The following is a 17804-nucleotide window of genomic DNA, read 5'->3' as shown; positions in this document are numbered from 1 at the left end:
ACAAACTGTTATTTGGAAAAGAGTTCCTAAGAGTTGGAAGGGCCTTTGGCTCTCACCTCGCCCAGATCCAGGAGAACCGAAAAGAAAAGAAAAAAAATCACTGCTTTAGCCCGCGTGCTGGAGGTGGAGTATCCAGGCGCGCCTGAGGCCGGTCAGACTTGTAATGAGGCTGACATTAGCGGACCACCTATAGTGAGCCGGGCTAGTTGCAATTCTCTCCGCAACCCTGTAGGGAAAAGGTGTTGCCCCATTTCGCTGATATAGAAATTGAGGCTTAGAAAGCGTGATTAAGGTGACTGGTCCAAAGATTTGGGACTTGCAAGTGTTCCGGAACCTGGTTCATTCTGCCGGTCGCATGGAAAGCCAGCCAATCACCAAGACAAGGAGTTTGCAGCGAGAAAGGGTTCATTCCCCAGGCAGCCAAGAGAGGAGAGGGGAAAACAAATCTCAAATCTGCCTCCCAGAAAATGGGGATTCGGGCTGTTTATGGGGTAGCGGTCAGGATGGTCCGATGGCTGCGTAGATGACTGGAGGTAAGGAAGGGTGAGGTAACTGATGATCCCTGCAGGGTGGTCAAGCTCTGTGGCTCTTCACTGGTGCACGTTCACAAAATGGTGGCGTTGGCGTGATCTGAGGGTGGAGTTTCAGCTCCCGGGCAGGAGGTCACCTATTGGACACTTGCACAGATCCAGTTGGTGGGTTAGTGGTCTCCCTTGGCCTGAGCCGGACAGGAGTTGACCTTAGTTCCTAAAACACAACTCAGGTATCCATCACTGTGGTGACCCAGGTGTCAGGGATGTTACCTAAGGAACCTAGTGGGCGTTGGGTAATGTGTTGCCTAAGCAGCACAGCTAACAGTGGGCAAGAGAACAGCTAAAGGCAGCAGTTAATAATTAACAAGAAAAACTTGACCTACTAGCTACATAGTCGTTAATGGCTAACTGTCCACAGGTTTCACAAGCGGTCAGAGTTGTGATTCAAGTCAGTCCTCATAAGTCCCAAGTAATTGTAGGATGTTAGTGGGGAGAGAGTCCCAGGCAAGTTCACTCTGCCATGATGCTGATGTCACTCACTTATCTCCCTCTGAGAACTATCGGAATTGGTAGATATTACTGTGGAAGAAATGGCTGCTTTTTCCAGAGTCATTCCAATTTTTCTTGTTTACAGCAAAGCTTAACTTACAACCTGTCCAAATGCATAGAAAAGAACAAGAACAGGCTATAAGACAAAGTCAGCTGAGGAGAGCACAAAATAATCCTAAGTGGGAAATAAGTAAGAGAAACCTTACATAAATTGGAGAGGAGAAGCCCTGTAGGGAGAGCTCTCACACTCTATCATATATTGTCAGTTACACCAAACAGGAAGAGACAAGAGCTGGCATTTTAGACAGGAAGTAGAACTACTTTACGGCTGAAGAAGGATTTCTCTCTCCACCTGGCAACAGCTCAGCCAATCAGAAACACTGCAGCTCAGCCAATGAGAAGCCGTTGCCTCCCTTAACTGCTACTTTCCCCCAATGGACTTTGCTTTAGAATAGCCCCTCCCACTCCCCTTTTTCTCTATAAAGGCAGCTCCCCTCCTTTGTTCTCCAGATTTGCTTATGGTTCTACATAGCATGCACATCCCAGACTGCAATTCTTTTGGCTATTCCTGAATAAACTCATTTTTGAAGGTAAAATAACTGGGGAATTTGCTTTTTAAGCTGATATATATGGTATCAGAAAAGTGGGATCTGAAGGAGGCGACCCCCAATAGTTGGCAGCCCCCAGAACTGAGCAAGGTACCCACACTGAGCCCCTGTGCTCATCGCTTCTGTGAGTTGCCGCCTGCCTCTGTTTGGTGAATCTTCTCTCGGATTCTGGGCTCTGCTCTCCTTGTGTTCTGAGCTCTCAGACCGTCTTCAGGATCAGGAGAGGCTTTGTCCTCTCAGCACTTCGTCCTCCAGGTTGAAGACTCTGACCTTGGGTTTAAGGCATCGTCCTTGGTGAGTACTCAGTTATTTTCTGAAGGAACCACAGTTCCTTTTGGGGCTCAGCCTTGCCTGGAATCCAGGAGTTTTCTTTGGTTTTCAGATTCCTTTTGGAGTCAGGGCTGGGAATCCAGCAACTTTCTTCTGTTCTTAGACTCCGTTGGGGATAAGGGCTAGGACTGTAGTGACTTTCTTGGGTTTTCAGAGGAAATTTCAGAAACGGGATCCCTGCCATCTCAATGTTCTGAGGGAAACTCTCCTTCAGGGACCCCTGGTCAGCTTTATGTTGAAGAACTTTGGGGCCCTTACATGTGCGTTTTTAACTAAGTGGGCTAAACAGACCAAATTCAGTCCAGAATTGCAATGGCCATGTGGGGGAACTTTCGATCTCTCCAAAGTAGCTTTTCTTAAAACCAAATTGGAAGACCACAGCTCTAAAGTTAAGCAAAATGAATGGTATGTCTATTTTCATTGGTGCTTGGAGGCTTCTGGATGTGCACAAAGCTCTGAAATCACCTCACGGCATGGAACCTTGTCTAAATTAGCCAAAACACCTAAAACACTGAGGGAGAACAAAATGGTTTCTGAAGCCTCACGTTCCCCCACCGTCTTTGTCTTGGGTGCCATCTTGTCTTCCCACACTCCTTTGTCTCAGGCTGCACCCCAGCAGCCGTCTTGTGCTCAGGCTCTACCCCTGACATCATCTTCCTCTCTTTCTTTCTGTGAAAACATGCTCCTTTAAGATCAGACCCCCCTGAGGATTCAAATGGTTGTCGACGAAAATAATCCATAACCAATCTATAAATGAAAATTTGGGTGAGTTTATTCTGAGCTGAAATCTGAGGACCATGGCCTGGGGACTTTCTTCCCTAAGAAAGAAAGGGCACCGAAGAAGTGGGGCACACAGAGTGGTTATATACCCCCAAACAGGATATTACACATATGATTGAAATGTCCCTCCCACAATAGTCACAAGATTGCCCTGTCGGCACAGCGCTTGATGGACACAGCAGGTAGTGGGTCTGCTATCTCGGAGGGCGTAGCAGGAGGCAAGTCTATTGTCTCGAGCTGGGCGGTCACAGGTGAGCACAGCAATCAGTTCCTAGCCTAAGGAAAGATGCTTAATCCTTAAGGAAATGCCAATGTTGGGAGGGGGAGGGAAGTTGCACCTTTATCTCAGGGGCCTTTGCTCTTGCCATAGGGAATATCTAAAGCAGATGTACAATGCATGCTCAACAGCTACGGTCAGGCCATTTTGGAAAGACAAGGTCAGGCCAAATTAGGTTTATACCAAATGGCTTCCTCATATTCTCCAATATATGCTATTGCTTGCCATTTTTATTTGTCATGGTAAACCCCTAGTTACTATTTCTAAGTTAACTGGAGCAAATAAACAACTAGAAGGAAAAATTTAAATAGCAGTTACCCCAGACTTTTGATAATAGACAAAATGACTCCAACAACAGCTCTAAAAGGATCCTTAGAGCATGCAAATTAAAATATTCAGTAAAAGACTTTGGCCACTTAAACAAGTAAGCTCACCTTAGCCCATCTGCCAGAAATATAATTTGGATCCAACTGTTCTTTTGAGTTCTATATTACTGTACTGAGTCATAGCCAAAGTTTTAAAATGAAAGCAATGAGATCTCCGTTTATGTCTGTCTATGTGTCTATGTATGTTTTGAAAATGTGATATTTTCTACCTTTGGATGGTGTTGCCAAAACAAGTTTATAAAGAGCTCTGTTTAGTTGGCTTGAAATTAAGCACTTATAAATTAAGTATTCCTAAACCTCAGAAATAGAAAGTAGACCAAATGTCTTCAAGTTTATATGCTCTAAGATTAATCTTTATTAAACAGAAGCTAGCTTAAGGTTATTGGTTTAATTGAAACAGACATGTTTTTAGAGTAATCAACACTGAATATAATGCAGACATACAACTTTCATTCTTTCTGGGTTTATTAAATTCATGTTATTCTGTTATAAAATTTATCAGCAAGAAAGTAACTTAAGATGATTGGCTATTTAATGTGTAACCCAAGCATGCTTGTTAAAAGCATGTATTTTAAATAAATGTAAATAAGATCAAACTTTATACTAAGTTGAACTAAATAATGGATAATCATTGAATATCTAAATCACTTCCAAATAAGATGCATTAATTACTGAATGCAGATTTATCTACTTTTGGCTTCCTATGGTTGAGAGGCTAAGATATTTGAGTCTATTAGTGAACACATGAACACATTTTATGCCATGCTGAGAAATTTTCTATGAAATAGGCATATGTTTCTAGAAATTTATAAAAGGTGTTTATAAACTCACCGAGTCACAAGATATATATAAAATATAGGTCACAATTGCTTACTTCTTAGTGTTTCACTAGGAATTAAGGATTCTAGGGGTTAAGAATTCTAATCAACATATGTAATAAGGTAAACATCTCCATATGCAAGGAAAGTAGGATGTATATTGTGATAAAACAAAGTATGAGGAATAGAAATGCATTTTGTTGAGGGAAAAGAGAATAATTTTGTCCTAAGGAACAGCTGGTTATTTTGGGATGGGAAAGAGGAAAACATGGGACAAAATCTAAATGTAAAAAAGTCTAGAAGTTTTGTGGAAAGGAGTCTTGGGAAAGTAATTTTAATGTTTAGTCAAGCTGGCTAAGATGAAAATGAGTTTTAATACCAAAATAAGCTGATGGAAAATTAAAATTTGGCTTTCTTTTCTGTTGAAAGAAGATTTGGGCCAGCCCCGTGGCCAAGTGGTTAAGCTCACACGCTCCACTTCAGCTGCCGGGATCCTGGGTGTGGACCTATGCACAGCTCATCAAGCCATGCTGTGGCAGTGTCCCACATAGAAGAGCTAGAATGACTTACCACTAAGATACACAGCTATGTTCTGGGGCTTTGGGGAGAAAAAAGGGGGAAGATTGGCAACAGATGTTAGCTTAGCAACAATCTTTAAGAAAAAAGATTTTCTTGGGCTATAGGTAAAATTTTGATAACAGATTGTAAAAGCTTCTTTACCTTTAAGTAATACACCTAGAACACAGAGACTTTGTGTTTTATCAAAATAATTTCCAGTGTTGTTTCCATCAAATCTTTAATTACTTAAAAGAACTGAGTCTTCTTAGTATTAAAAAAGGTAGGTTTTGCTTACAATCATGTAACCATTTATATTTGCCTTTGAAAACTTTTATTTATATTTTGGTCAAATAGATGCTTACGTATTAATTCATAAGGATCTGTGATCCCATTTGGTCAAGCGTCCAAACCTTTTGATATTTTTGACAAGCTTCCTAAAGTATTCAAATTCTAAATGAAGTCTTTTTGACCTGGATGTAACTTTGGGATTTTCTAGTAGGCATCAGGAACATCTCAAAAGATTTGTTTCCTCTCCTTATAGAAAGAGAGATATTACACTAATTAGGCTTATTTGGTATGTCAAGTCACATGAGAAGCGTGGTCAAATAAGCAATAATAAGCATTTTTAGGTTATATTTTATGGGTGAAGGTTACTAAAAAGTGCTCTAGAAATTGTATAAAATTCCTAAAAATATGATATGTCCTAATATAATGTTATTACCTGTAATTCTAGCTACTATCTAAGATGTATGTCATAAAATACCCAATTTTCCTTGTCAATTGCTTTTACCCCTTGCTTTTTGTCAGTTACAGATAGTTATTCTTTTACTCTGATGCTTTTACAAATATGTTTCATTTTCAAAGAGATTCGTGGAAAGACTTTGACAAGAACTCTGGAATACAGGTTTTGATAACTTTAAGATAACACTGAACTGGGCAGCAGTTTCTAGAACTTGTGTGGAGGACTAATTGCTTTGATGCTTTGTTTTCCAGATGTAAAAGACTCCTTTTCTTCATCCCCTTTAAGCTACCTATAACTTATAGCAATTTGGTAAAGTGTATCTTTGCAACAAGAGTTGAAGCATTTATCTTTTTCTCTCTACCTGATCCCTGCAGAATTTGGAAACTCTTAAGTATTCTTTTCATGATAATATATGCATTTGCATGGCCTCAGTGAATGTCTGTTCTTGTAACAAGATCCAATTGGAAACATTGGCTGTGTTACTAAGGCTTTGACTAGAGTATTATATTCAAGAAAGATGTGCATAGACTCAGATATGACCAGGGAGCTTTAAGGAACTGCTTGAAAAATTGGCCTAGCACCTTGCTTACAAGGTTGCAGTGAAGCAATCTTAAAAAAGAGCTTATATGGTCAATCACTATTTTTTCTGCCTTTGTACAAATCATCAGGCCAAGTTTAATACAAACAAATTAGTTTTACTATGATTATCTTTAATAAAAATGGGAGTAGTTGTGGAGAGGGAAATTATGCTCGTACCTTTGTAGGTCTTAAATTCTAGTCCTCTACTTAATCATCTTTAAGGTTTTGGTAGATTCCTGTAAGCTTGACTGGATCCTAATTCTTCTAGTTTCTTTAAATGTCTGGCTATGATACTGCAAACTGACATTTCCAATTTTACTGCCCTTGAAATATCTTTGGAAGGGACATACCAGGTCCTCCTCATTATCCAGATGTACTCAAACTTCAGGGATTCAGCCTTGGGTACACATCGCACAGTTAAAGAAGGCTCTACCTGACTTCTGGTCCTGTGCGAGTGCTGGGACCTCCAAATCAAAAACACTGGTAAGAGAAGCAGCTGACATTTGAGGCAGACAGCTTTCTCAAGATGACTGGACCAGTCCTGTATACCTTTCTTTCACTCTTGTTTCTTACCTTGTTTTCTCCATCTCTTTCCTGGAAGAGCAATGACCTTGTCTGCGTTTTTCGATCTTTTGAGAAAGGGGAAAACCTCTCTGATTGCTGGATCTGTTATTAGAAACCTTGGTCTGTCCAAGATAGTAATGACCCCTTAGTTCACCCCGTATGTGATTTCACTGGGATTCCAGATGCTGTTGTTTGTCTAAATTGCTCTCCTGGCCCATTTTACTGAGTCAGGACACTAAGCCTGCTTAAACTTGTCCTTTGCTTTAATTTAACCCAAACTTGGAAGGGGAAAACAAGATCTTTTGAATATTTGTATGAAAAAGTTTTGTGGGACCATCAGTGTAAGTCAAATTGTTTGTATATTTCTTAACATGTCTGTGTATTTAGGCAAGCCCTTGGGATATAACAACATAGTGTCTGAGACTTGCTTATATAATGCTAATGCCTTTATGCTGATGAACGAGTCTATAGATAATATCACTTATATGGGAACCTTATGTACACCCCCGGTGACATCTTCGTCTGTGGTGATTTCAGTAATGGCCTTTATGCCTGGGCAACTCATTGCTTTGACAACCAGAGAATACAAAGACAGTGTGCTCTTGCCATATTCACTATCCTGTTCTCTCTACATGACCAGAGACCTCTCATTGATCTCTCCGATTAAATCTCCATAGTCACCCTAAACGAGAACTCCCAGGAGACGTATGTGACTCTGGGTTTGCCTCCATGGGGAGAACAGTTTCAGCTCATCAGTGGTTGCTTAACTCATTGGCCAAGGTAGTTTTGGGCAATCATAGTGCCTTTGATTACTCGCTCAGCAAGGAGATGTCTGTGCAATGGCAAACACCTTCTGTTGCACATGGATAAAGACCTCTGGGGAAGTAGGAACCCAATTACATAAGATTAGAAAGCAAACATATTAGTTACAACAAATTTCACCTGACAACCAACTTTTGATTTATTCAGCTAGTTAACTTCAGATCTTGGCTCCTGGTTTAGAATCATCCTGTAGTCTGAGTTCATATTATTCCTTTTGATCTTAATCTGTATACTTGTTGTGAAGTTCTATCCCTATTGCCTATCAAAGCTCTGTAAAAAGGGCATGCCCAATAAGATGATGCTTGCTCTGCACTTAGAGATGATCTTTGATGCCTACAACATTGGAGAAACATAGACTTTAGATGAGAAATACCTGAGAGTTCTCCCTCCTAACCTTCTGTGTACTCGGATATGGCTTAAATGGTTTCCAACCACTATGCACTTTCCCTCCAACATGGGACACAAAAACCAAGAAAGGTTCTTCCTGCCACCAAGGGACAAGACCACATGTACAGAGGTCCTATACCTCTGTACTAACTGTTGATCAGCTATGCTTTTGTAGAAAGATCTTGACCAAAAGTGAAATGAATAAGAGAAATCTCAACTAACTTGGATCTGGAAGGCTTGCAGGAGGAGCTCTCATGCCCTATCATACATCATCAATTACTTCAAACAGGCAAAGACATATGCTTGCATCTTTGACAGGAAGTAGAACTACTTTACTACGGAATGAAGATTTCTCTCCCCAGCAAGAGCCCAGCCAGTGGGAAATGCTCTAGCTCAGCCAATGAGAAGTCATTGCCACCCTGAACTGTTCCTTTCCGCCAATGGACTTTCATTTAGAATAGCTCCTACCTACTCCTCCTTTTTCTTTATAAAAGCAAGCTACCTTTCTTAGTTCTCTGGATTTGCCTATGGTTTGCCATAGCACGCACATCCTGAATTGCAATTCTTTTGGCTGTTTTTGAATAAACTCATTTTGAGGGCAAAACAACTAGTGAATTTTCTCTTTAAGTTGACATAAGCTATATATTCAGCACAATGTTACATAATTTACATTGATTCTAGGACTGAGAAAGAGATCAGGGAGTGGCATCCATGGTAGGTGGAGCAGATGACATCTTTATCGACTAGCAATGCTGACCCAGTCTCTCCTTTCTGTATAAGAAGTAAATTAAAAAGTCTATCCATAAATCACCAAGTTAAGACTTTAAGAAAGATTAAAAAGATACAGTTGATCATCATTATTCTCAGATTCTGTATTTGAAAATTCAACTAAAATTTATTTGTAATCTCAAAATTAATACTCATGGGGCTTTTGCAGTTATTCAGACAATGTATACAGTGTGGCAGAAAGTTTGAGTTTCCCTACATGCGTGTTCCCAGCTGAGGCTGAGCAAGGTGATGCAGTGACTTCCTGTTCCAGCTCTCATACTATAAGTGTCCTTATCGTGGACATTAAGTATCATGTTTTCCCACATTTTTATGTTTTTTGTTGGTGATTTCACTGTTTAAAATGTCCTCCAAGTGTAATGCTGAAGTTCTGCCCAGTGTACCTAAGTGCAAGAAGGGTGTTATGCACCTTATGGAGAAAAAATGTGTGTTGGATAGGCTTCCTGTAGGCATGAGTTATCCTACTGTTGGAATGAGTTTTACCTTAATGAATCAACAATATATATTAAATAAGATGTCTTTAAACAGAAACACACATAAAACAAGGTCATGTATGGATCAGTAGATGAAATTCTTGTGACCAGAGGCTCACAGAAACCTAACCCTGTATTTTCTCTAGGAGCAATGTGGTTCACTCCTCGCTAATTCAGTGTTCACGGTGACTCTAGAGAATCTAAATTCCACAAATAATGAGAATTAACTATATATGCAGTTGGCTTAGCCTGAGTTCTCTCAGAAGCAGACCCCAAACAAGGAGTTTATTTGGGAAATGGTCCCAGGAAACATTGGTGTGAGAGTAGGGAAGTAAGACAGGGAAGCAAAGGTAGCCATAAAGGGTAAATTATCAGCAAATTACCTCTATGGGCAATTGAGGCTCAACCTGGGCAACTCTGGGAGTCACTGAAGAACCTGTGCCTTGGAGTTTAATTCCATTATGGTCCAAGAACATACTGTGTATAAATTCAGTTCTTTTAAATTTGTTCAAGTTTGTTTTATGGCCCAGTGTGTGGTCTATCTTGGCAAATGTTCCATGTGTCTTAGAAAAGTTTGTATTCTATCAGTTGTTGGGTGGATATTCTTTGAATGTCACTTACTGATTTTCTGTCCACTTGTTCTATAGATTGATGAGACAGAAATGTTGATGTTCCTGAGTATAATTGTGAATTTGTCTGTTTCTCTATTCAGTTCTATCAAGTTTTGCTTCATGCTCTGTTATTAGATGCGTACAGGTTGATGACTGTATGTCTTCATGATGAATTGACCTTTTTATCAGTATGTATTGTCCCTTTTATCCCTGAAAAATAATTTTTCTTGATCTGAAGTTTAATTTATTTGATATTAATATGGATAGTACAGCTTTCTTTTGATTGGGGTTTGTGTGATTTATCTGTTTCAAATACTACAGATACTAGAGAATACTAAGGATACTCCTTGGTATCCTTTTAATATATGTATATCATTGTATTTGAAGTAGGCTTCTTGTAGACAATATATGGTTGTTTTTTGTTTAAATCCAATCTGACCATCTTTATTTTTTAAATGGTGTGTTTAGATCATTTACATTTAATGTGGTTACTGATATGGTTGAATTAGGCCTTCCATTTTATTTTTCTGTTTGTCTCCCCTGTTTTTGTTCTTCCTTCCCCCTTCCTGCCTTCTTTTGAATATTTCTTAGTATTCCATTTTAATTCCATTCCATTTCATCTGTTACCTTTTTTGTCTATATCTCTGTGTATATTTTTCCACTGGTTGCTCTAGAGATTATAATATACATGACTAAGTTTTCACAGTCTACTTAGAATAATATTTTACAGCTTCAGGTAAAACATAGATTTGCAACCATATAGGTCTCTTTATCCTCCGCCCTTTATCTTATAGTTGTCGTATGTGTTATACTTACATACAATACATTGATACCTTCCGAGACAATGTTAAATTTTTTGCTTTCAAACTTTGTACATATTTTAGAGAACCTTAAAAAGGAAAAATATCATTTAACCAGACTTTTATTATTTCTATTGCTTTTTCTTCATTCCTGAAGTTCCAAGTTTCCCCTGGGAACATTTGCCTTCAGGCTTAACTTCCTTTAGCAATTTCTCTTAGAGCAGATACACTGGCAATGAATTTTCTTTGTTTTCCTTCATCTGAGAATAACCTTATTTTACCTTCATTTCTGAAGGATATTTTCACTGGATAGAATTCCAAGTTGACATTTCTTTTAGCACTGCAAAGATTTTAGACCACTGCATTTATGGTTTCTGATAGAGATCTTTAGTATTCTCTAGTATCTGTAGTATTTGAATTATTGTTTCTCTATGTGTAATGTATCATTTTGCTATGGAGATTTTCAAGATTTTTCTTTATCTTTTGTTTTCAGCAGTTTGATTTTTTATGTGTATAAGCATGGTTTTCTTTGAGTTTATCTTGTTTGGGACTCACTGAACTTATAGAATCTATAAATTTATGTCTCTCACCAAATTTGTGGAGTTTTTAGTCACTGTTTCTTCAAACATTTTGTCTGTCACAATATTGTTCTCTTCTTCAGGGACTCTAATGATATTGATATTGCCCCACAGATCCCTTTGATTGTTTATTTGTGTTTGAATAGTTTTTCTGTCTGTTCTTCAGACTGAATAATTTCTATTGATCTGTCTTCAAATTCACTGATGGTTTTCTCTGTCATCTCTATTCTGCTGTTGAACCTCCCTAGTTCATTTTTTTCTTTTAGATATTTTATTTTTCAGTTCTAAAATTTCTATTTGGCACTTTTTTATAGTTTATCTCTCTCTGCTGACAATGTCTATCTTTATTTCCATTTCAGAAGTGCTCACATTTACCTCATGGAGGAAGATTATAATGGCTACTTTAAATTATTGACTCCTATTGGTTTTATTTCACATTGCCTCATGAGTTTGGTATCTTGCATTTGGCCACTTGGATTTTCTCTGTCTGTGATGGAGTCTGTACTCCAGCTTGTCTGTTGTGCTCCTCCACCCTCATTGTCCAGTCATACATTGGGCAGTCCTGCATTTGACAATACCATGTCAAAGGGATGTCTTGGGTCCTCAGCTAGGCTATTAGATCTTTGCTGATTAGGTTAGGACTATTGATTCCTTTTCTATCCCCTCCCCCAACAGTGTCTTCAGTGTGTTTGATCATGCAGGACAATTTGAATTAAATTGAAGTAAGTTGATTCTTTGATAGAAAATTCACAAGTTGAATTTAGCCAATATACTTTGTCTATTACAATGTGATTATTATCTTGAATAACTCTTTTCATTTTAAGCATCAGTGGAATTTTATGGAGCAGAAATGTAGTGTACATTTCATACTTCCCAACATTTTTAGTCCAATTATAATTGGAGGCAGTGCTCATAAATCTAATTCTACACCTTACAGAGATTCCATAGGTACCCAGGCCAGATGGGATTAATGTATTAAGTGTTGCTGTCAATCACAGAAAGTTGAAACAAAGCCTTTATTAATGTGATTGATATAACAGGAATGATCTGCCATTCATCTGCTATGGTCAACTGCTTCATGAAGATGTTGGCACTGTTTAGCAAGGCTGGAAAATTGATTGATTCACTCATTCTTCAATCAGTCCTTCAACAGACATTATTGATCATTTAGAGTGTGTCTAGCAGTAGCAGAGGACTCTGTTGGAGTGAGACTGAGGCTTTCATGCAGAGCTCTGGGTACTCACAGAGTGAAGAGTGTGGAGGAGAAGCTGTGGAGAGTTAGGTCTCTGCTCTTTCTTCTGATACAAAGAAGGGAGAGTGAGGCTCCAGCAGAACTGGTCCAAGAAGCCATGCACAGGGAAGGGAGGGTCTTAGGGTCTATATTTGCTATAACAACAACAACATCAATAAGAGTTCAATAACTCAAGTTCAACAATATCAATAACCCATAATGTGCCACATGTATTATCCAAAATTACCTTAGAGGTCAGTACAATTATTTTTATTATTTTACAGATCAAGAAATTAAAGCACAGAGAGTCTCTAACAGCTTGCGCAAAGTCTCAGGGTTAGTTAGTGGCTGTCTGATCTGGAAGCTCAGACTCTGAACCACAATGTTCTCTCTGCTGGTTACTCTTATGGTGAGCAGAGAACCAAGGACATGGATATTGTGAAAATATACAGAGTTTCTGGTAAGTAATACCTTTTTAAAAAATAAATCGGAAAACAAATATTGTATCAAAAAATCAAACACCATATTATTTTAATCCAAATGAGTCTAATCTATGTTAAATTGAATTTAGATAAATGAATTTGCTATAAATGGAAAAGGACCGCGGATTAGAGAGGTACTGATGGAAAACTTTCAGGAAAATATATTTAAGGGTCTAAGACCATCTGACGTTAATATTTGGAGATTTTTATTTTCTTAAAGGAAACAGATGAAATTAATGAATTGTAATGATTGGTTTTTTTAAACTGTAGTAAAATACGCATAAAGGAAAATTTACCTTCTTAACTGTTTTAAGTGCACAGTTCAGGAGTGTTAAGCTGTGCGTTCAATCTCCGAAAGTCTTTTCATCTAGCAAAACTGAAACTCTGTACCCATTAAATCACGGTTCCCCAGTCCTCCCCACCCTTCGTCACTGGCAACCACGATTTTACTTTCTGTCTCTGTGAATTTGACTACTCGAGGTACCTCATAGGAGTCAAATCACACATGATTTGTTTCTCTGTGAGTGGATTATTTCGCTTGCTGTAACGTCCTCAGGTTTCATCCATGTTGTAGTGTGTGTCAGTTTCCTTTTTAAAGCTGAGCAGCACAGCATTATACATGTGCACCACGTTTTGTTTATTCCTTCAGCTGTTGATGGACAGTTGGGTTGCTTCCAGCTTTTGCCTTTGTGAATGATGTTATATACCCAGTATATACCCAGTTGTCGATTACTTTTAACCAATTTCTCCAAATATTTGTGAGTCTCTTTCCAAGAAGATAAGCTGTATGTTGTAAGAAATGAGGAGAATAGATAATTTCTGCAAATTTTCTGGGAAAAAACCTCTCTTGATCTACAAATTGTATGAGCTAGCTTTCCATTTTCTACTGGAAAAATAAGACTAGAAAATAATTGTCCTTCATTGAACCAATTGAGTTAAGAGAGTTATGATAACTATTCTCACAGGCCCATAATTTCTGCCCCAGAGTAAGTCAAAAGGCTATGAGTACCTGCCCGCTTTGGATGGGGATGATGTCCTACCACGGTGAAGACATTCAGCTGGAAAGCATGGTGCTCCCTTGGTCATCAATTTTCAATTAAATAAGGAGCGCCATCCAGACAACCGAAGAGTACCCCTTCAGGCAGAGAGCTGGAAGCAGTGTGGGCAATATCTGAATTTTGCCTAGTATAACTTTGTTTTGGAATGAAGGGTCCACAAAAACCCTTTGATCCAGTCGCTGACCTCTGATGTCCTGCAATTTCTACCTCTTTTCAATTAAAGGAGCTGAAGTTTGGTCTGAGAAGAGACATACCTTCTTGTTTTGCAGGTCTTAGGACAAGGGAAGTTGAGGAATCTTTTCTTTTTTCCTCCCCTCAAAAAGAGGATCAAAGTCAGTACTAGTTCATGTGGCACATTTTTATTTGAATTAGAAAGGATGACACAGCTGGGCATATGCAGCCCCATGAGCACATGGCTTAGCCAGCACCTGGCTTAGCAAACTGAGCTGGCTGGACCTTAGCCCCTACTTGTCCCTTTGCCCAGCAGTGCTTAGATAACGAATATTCTTACACAACTGTACTTGTTCCAAAACATTCTCATGGTCCCAAGTGCCAGGTACATTGTGAGACTGAACAAATGTTCACAATGCAAAGTGCTTGTTATTTGGCTCAGCAAACAGCAAGAAACTATTTGTATAGGCAGACCCCGAAGAGTTGGAGACGGGAGCTGCCATGTGGACTGAAATGGTCAGGGAAGGCCTTAGGAATGTGGAAAGAATGTGGGTACGTGGGGAGTGGGGAAAGATACTCTATTTTTAAAAGATATTTTATCTACTTTTATGAGTGAAAGTCCAGACTACAGGGCAAATCGTGGGCTTTAAATCAGTAGTATGCACTATTGTGGGAAATACACCATAGTATGCACTATTGATCTTCTTTAAGAACTCCGTAGAAGATAGGCAGCTCTAAAGTTATATGTTTTTCAGAGAGTCCTACTGTATAATGTACTCAAGGGAATAAGGACTCAGCAGAAGGATATATTTTTAAAGAGAAATAGTAGATAAGACATGAGATGATCCATGGGCTGTTTCACCTTTTCTCTCACTGATGAGTATTTAAAGGCAATAAATTCCTTCTTGACTCAAATAAAGTAATGGCAGATACACCAAAGGCCACAAATCTTGTTAATGTAACTGGGGTTAATTTGCTTAATTGTGGATTTCTAGGCAGTGATTTCTTAAACTTTGTACTCAGCTTTATTAGTTTTTAGAAGCCAGGATCAATTTCTCTGTTGCTGCTATACCTTTTTGAATTCATATTAAGAGCTAATTGCAGATCTCAAGCCCATTTTAAAAATATTAAATTGTTTTCTGGATAAGTTTATTCCTTTTTATTGAAATTTTCCACAGGAAAATGTTTACTTTTTTGGATCAATTACAGATATTGAAAATTGGAGTTCATTCCTTTATGTCTTCAAGAGGGGCTTATTGAGCAGTTACCGTGTGCCAGGCCTGTCCTAGGCACCAGGGGGATGGTGGTGAACCAGACAGAGAGAGTCTGCTTTCATGGAGCTCACATTCTAGTGGAGGGTGGAAAAAAATAGTAGGCAGACAAATAAAGCAATTACCAGGTATTAAATATTGTGTAGAAAATTCATCAGGGTACTGATTTTAAAAGGTTCTGGGAAGAGGTTTGTCAAGAAAGACTTCTCAAAGGAGGTCAGATTTGAGTTGAAACTTGGATAATGGTAAGAAGCTAAATACAGGAATACCTGAGGGAAGAATGTTCCAAGCAGAGGAAACAGCGGCCAAGGCCCTGAGGCAGGAAGAAGGTTGGTAAATTTAAGAAACAGAAGAAAGATTAATGTGGCTTGAATCTAGCAAGTGATGGAGAGAATGGGCAAAGCCAAGAAGGAAGAGAAGGAAATGACCAGATCATTTAGGACCTTGTAGGTTATGGATTTTATCCTAAGATTAAAGAGAAGTCATCAGAAAATTTTAAGTAGGAAGATGTCTTGAAAAGACCAGTCTGGCTGCAGTGTTGGAAAATGGATTTAGGAGAGAAAGAATAGTTAGGGGGTCAATGTAGTAGTGTAGATAACAGAGGAATTTGAAACAAGGTAGAACAGTGAAATGGAGAAAAGTAGGTCGATTCGGCATGTGCTTTGGAGGGAGAGCCTATAGGACCTTAGGATGTTTGGATGGATATAGAACATGAAGGAAAGAGAGGGATTAAGGATAACCTCTAGGTGTTTGGCTTGAAAGATGTGGTGATACTATTGAGATAAAACTGGAGAGTAAGAGAGGAACAGTTGAGTGGGAATGAAGAATCCGTTTTAACATATTAAGTTTAAGAGGCATATTAGAATAAAATTATGTAATAATTATATAATAATCTAATACGATGCAACTGTTATAAAAAATCCGTATTAAACTTTCAAATGTAGGTGTTAAGTCACAGTTAAGACAATTAAATTCAACCGCAGTTCTTGAGCACCCAATTGAGCTTGGTACTAAGAGTGATCAAAATGAACAAGACAGTATCTCCACCCTCAGCAACTTCCCATCTACTGCGAGATTCAGATAAATAGGTAAGTTAATTTGGAAAGTTAACTTGTTCATATTTGTAAATTTAATTATTAGCAAGTAGCCCTGAAAGCCCCATGGCCTGTAGAAATGCACCAGGGAGGTAAAGGCCTCCCTTGCGGGCTGTTGTGAAGGTGTAAAGCGTCTGGCTGACTTTGGGTTTTAGGGGCTGCAAAGCTGGGTTGTAGCAGGGAGTCACTCCTGTGGCTTTGCCAAGGAGCCAGCTGCTTCAGATATTGTGTGCATCTTGGCAGTGTTTCTGGTTTTAAGGTTTTCAATGAGCTCAGGTGGATTTCTGTCTAAGGTCCAGGTGGTTATTTTGTAGTATCGTTGAGGTACAATCAAAGAGAAGTGAGAAAGAGACAATGAGAATTCCCTCCTAAGTGATGAGGGCTTCTGAAAAGATCCATGAGGAGCTAAGATCTTAGCAGGGCTTGGGAGCATGGGCAGGCCTTACACAGGTGGAGTGAGGTAGGGAGCAGTTGTGTCCGAGGTGAATGCCTAACCCAACTCCCAGCTGTAAGAGGGAGTAGGGTGTGTTCCAGCGATGGTGTAATCCTAGTTAAATTAGAGGAAAGTATTTTTGCTGAAAATACAACCTCAGGGCAAAACTGTTGGCCTCAAAAGATCCATGCTTGAATCAGCTCTTTGTGAAATGTTAAAGTGACTGCTTTAATTATCATTGTATGAGAGAAGTTCTAAGGAGAGAGTTGGCACTGACCTGACCTAATCAAGATGGCGGTCCTGCAGAAGGACATCAGCAGCCTGTCACTTACACTGCAGAGTTCAACGCATAAGGTTTTTGGGAAATTCAGAAACAACTAAAGTTGTTTATTTTTGAATCCCCTAGTCAATGTGCTCAAGGTCAGATTACTCAAACTGTTTACTATTTTCCAACTGATGAGTTTAGTTGGAAAATGTAAAGTATGATTCACTGTGTCCAGACTGCAGTTGTCTTCTGTCCCGTCTCTCTCCTTTCCTGTAAATCGTGTCTTTGCCTTTGTCCCTTTGTTACCAAAACCTCTCCTTTCCTGCCAGTCCTGTCTTTGCCTTTGTCCCTTTGTTACTGAAACCAAAATGGGTTCCCTCCTGGCAAGTTAAATCAGACTCTCCACTAGAAGTAGTTGTCTCACAAAGTAAAGGATATTGGCAGCAAATAGGAGACCATGAGGAGCCATTTCCAGAGTCCTAGCATCCCCAAACAAAGGGAAGCATGGACATTTATTTTGGGTGGGGAATAAATATTCAAAAGGGAGAGCTGGGCATTATCTTGCACAGGCTCAGTTGGAAAACATGCTTCCTCACACACTGCAGGTTACAACAATAA

General features: G+C 39.1%; 1 long non-coding RNA gene across 2 annotated transcripts in view; it reads left to right on the top strand.

Moving 5' to 3' along the window:
* The first annotated feature begins 395 nt into the window (after positions 1-395).
* The window catches only part of LOC123287031 (uncharacterized), a 41680-nt gene continuing 24271 nt past the window's right edge, over positions 396-17804 (top strand). Inside the window, exons 1-2 of one of the 2 annotated variants that reach the window (XR_011505245.1) lie at positions 14550-14675; positions 16339-16482. This is a non-coding gene — a long non-coding RNA (uncharacterized lncRNA). Of the gene's footprint in view, positions 534-14549; positions 14676-16338; positions 16483-17804 lie in introns of those variants that run through there. The other variant, XR_011505246.1, reaches the window with a different exon arrangement.

This window comes from Equus asinus, chromosome 8, assembly GCF_041296235.1.
Source record: "Equus asinus isolate D_3611 breed Donkey chromosome 8, EquAss-T2T_v2, whole genome shotgun sequence".
NCBI classification, from domain to species: domain Eukaryota; kingdom Metazoa; phylum Chordata; class Mammalia; order Perissodactyla; family Equidae; genus Equus; species Equus asinus.
The sequence above is the reverse complement of the archived record's forward strand: the minus strand, read 5'-3'. Positions and strand labels throughout refer to the sequence as shown.